At 49.8% G+C, this 2,508-nt stretch overlaps 1 long non-coding RNA gene across 1 annotated transcript; it reads left to right on the forward strand.

Moving 5' to 3' along the window:
* Positions 1–331: 331 nt before the first annotated feature.
* Positions 332–1,891, forward strand: LOC310891930. The gene is made up of 2 exons (XR_014577786.1): positions 332–1,466; positions 1,581–1,891. It is a non-coding gene; the product is annotated as an uncharacterized lncRNA (long non-coding RNA).
* Positions 1,892–2,508: the final 617 nt, after the last annotated feature.

Consider the following 2,508-nt stretch of genomic DNA (forward strand, 5'->3'; position numbering starts at 1 on the left):
AATAAGAGGGGAGGAGCCCACCCAAAATTGAAGGGTTGAAGCCCAAAGTTAGGGGAAGGAACGTCAAAATTGTGGGGTCCCCCAAAATTGAGCGGAAGAGCTCTTAATATTGGGGGAAACCCAAAAAAGGAGGGTGGGGGACTCTAAAATTGGTTGTGTCCCCCCCAAAATTGGTTGTGTCCCCCCCAAAATTGCTTGTGTCCCCCCCAATTAGGGGAGGAACCCCCAAAATTGGGTGGGCGAACCCCCATATTGGGGGGGAAGAACACTTAAATGGAAGTGTGAAATTCCAGAATTGAATGTGGACCCCCCAGAACAGTCTTCAGGGGTTTAGTGTGGTAAATTTTATCGGGTTAGGGCTGTAAGGGTTTTTAGGGTTAGGGTTTCTAGGGTTTGTTGGGGTAGGGGTTAGGGTTAGATCCGTGGTTGCCATAGGCTTAGGGGTCAAGGTTCTTAGGGGTTAGGCCTAATATTAGGGCGGAAGGCCAAAATAAGAGGGGGGGAGCCCCCCCCAAAATCGAAGGGTTGAAGCCCAAAGTTAGGGGAAGGAACGGCCAAATTGTGGGGTCCCCCAAAATTGGGCGGAAGAACTCTTTAATATTAGGGGGGAACCCAAAAAAGGAGGGTGGGGGACTCTACAATTGGGGGGGACCCCCAAAATTGGTCGGGTCCCCCCACATTAGGGGAGGAACCCCCAAAATTGGGTGGGTGAACCCCCAAATTGGGGGGAAGAAGACTTAAATGGAAGTGTGAAATTCCAGAATTGAATGTGGACCCCCCCCAGACCTGGGGAGGAATCCCCAAACTTGGGGGGGACCCCCAAAATTGGGGTTAAAGCCCCAGATCCCGGGGAGCTAAGCCCCAAATTAAGGGAAGGAACCTCAAACATGTGGTGAGAACCCCAACATTGGGGGAAAGAACCTTAATATTAGGGTGGCAGGCCAAGAAAGGATGGTGGGGGCCTCCAAAATTGTGGGGGGCTTGGAATTGGGGGGAATCCCCAAAATGGAGGGGGAACCCCAAAAGTGGGGGGGGGGGGCGAAGCACCAAATTAGGGGAAGGAACCCCAAAATTGCGGGGAAGAACTCTGAAATGGAGAGCTGAAAACCCGAAATTGAGGGGAAACCCCCCAAAACGGCGGGAAAACCCTCCATAAACACGAAACCGGTAATGTAACAGAGCAAAAAATGGCGTCCTACGGCAAGGTGCGAGGCTCAATTTTCTGGGGAGTGCTGGGAAATGTAGTTCTTGGCCACCGGGTTTCCGGGAGTCCATATTGTTTTCCCAGAGCATGCCGGGAGATGTAGTTCTCGGACACTGGGCTTCCGGGAGGCCATGTTGGTTTCCCATCTTTGCTAAACTCCGGGTGCTCTGGCTTCACAGAGAAACCCCCAAACTGAAAAATGTACCTGCTAATATATTGGGCTCTAAATGTAGCCCTGGGTTAATTGAATAACAACCCCTGGGTAAGATTGAAGTGCAGGAGGGGTTGGCTACGGTTTTAAGAGCCGGTTTGCAGAAAAGGGATTTCCCGTTAAGAAATGGCATATACTGATTGTTCTCTTCCTTGCTCTGCCAAGACCTGAAGCACATCTTGGAAGCCAGGCAGAATCCGTGGAGCCAATGGAGTTCTCAAGCTCGACTTCAGCTTCTTCCCAGCTAGAAGAAGCAAGGACACGCCGGCTGAGTTCCACAGGCAACGCGCCCGTATCTGTAGACGAGGATTTAGAGATGCTACTTTGGGAACTCTCAGACGGCACACTGGAAGCCGAGCTCGACTTGGACCCAGGGAAGGATGAGGATGACCTCCTCCTTGAGCTTTCCAAGATGATTGATGATTGAACTGCATAGTCCTATGGTATATTAAAAAAAAAAAAAAAAAAGAAAACAACTCTTCTTCTTGTTGGATACCCTGAGGTGATCCTTTTTCTAACTGAGGCTTTGCAATGAGACTTAAAGCACAGTTGGAACTGGTAGAAATTGGCAGGATCTGCACTCAGTTGTCCTAAGTTTCCCTGCTGGTCAGAGTTAAGGTCTTGTGCATGGTTCCGTAAGTAGAGGTGGCTACCTTTGATATCAAGAGGACAAAACACTTGTTTCTTTTGGCACAGAAAGATGTCCATCGGCACGCTGTGGTGGCTGTGAATTGACGTAGTGATGGAGCGATGCTCTGAAGGCTTAAACGGAAAGCTTCTTCCTTCCGCCCCCCCTTGGCACAGCTCGATGTTGGGCACATTGTGAAGCCTGGGTGTTCTGATTTCTCGGACAGTTGATACCCAAATCCCGGAGTTACTATGTCAACTCTTGACTTTTATTTGTGTATGCCATTGTTTTGACTGTAATCTTTTCAGATGATGAAGCTGTAAGGGCGGGAGGGAGCAAAATAATTATTCTAGCGTTGTGGACCAAACATGCTGCCAGGAGTGGTGGTGGTGGGGTCAGCCCACCCGGCCTTACTTTCAATTATCAGGGATGATAAAATGGTGTGAAAAGCAGCAGCTCTGCGAT

This window comes from Anser anser, assembly GCF_964211835.1.
Source record: "Anser anser genome assembly, contig: HAP1_SCAFFOLD_40, whole genome shotgun sequence".
Taxonomy (NCBI): domain Eukaryota; kingdom Metazoa; phylum Chordata; class Aves; order Anseriformes; family Anatidae; genus Anser; species Anser anser.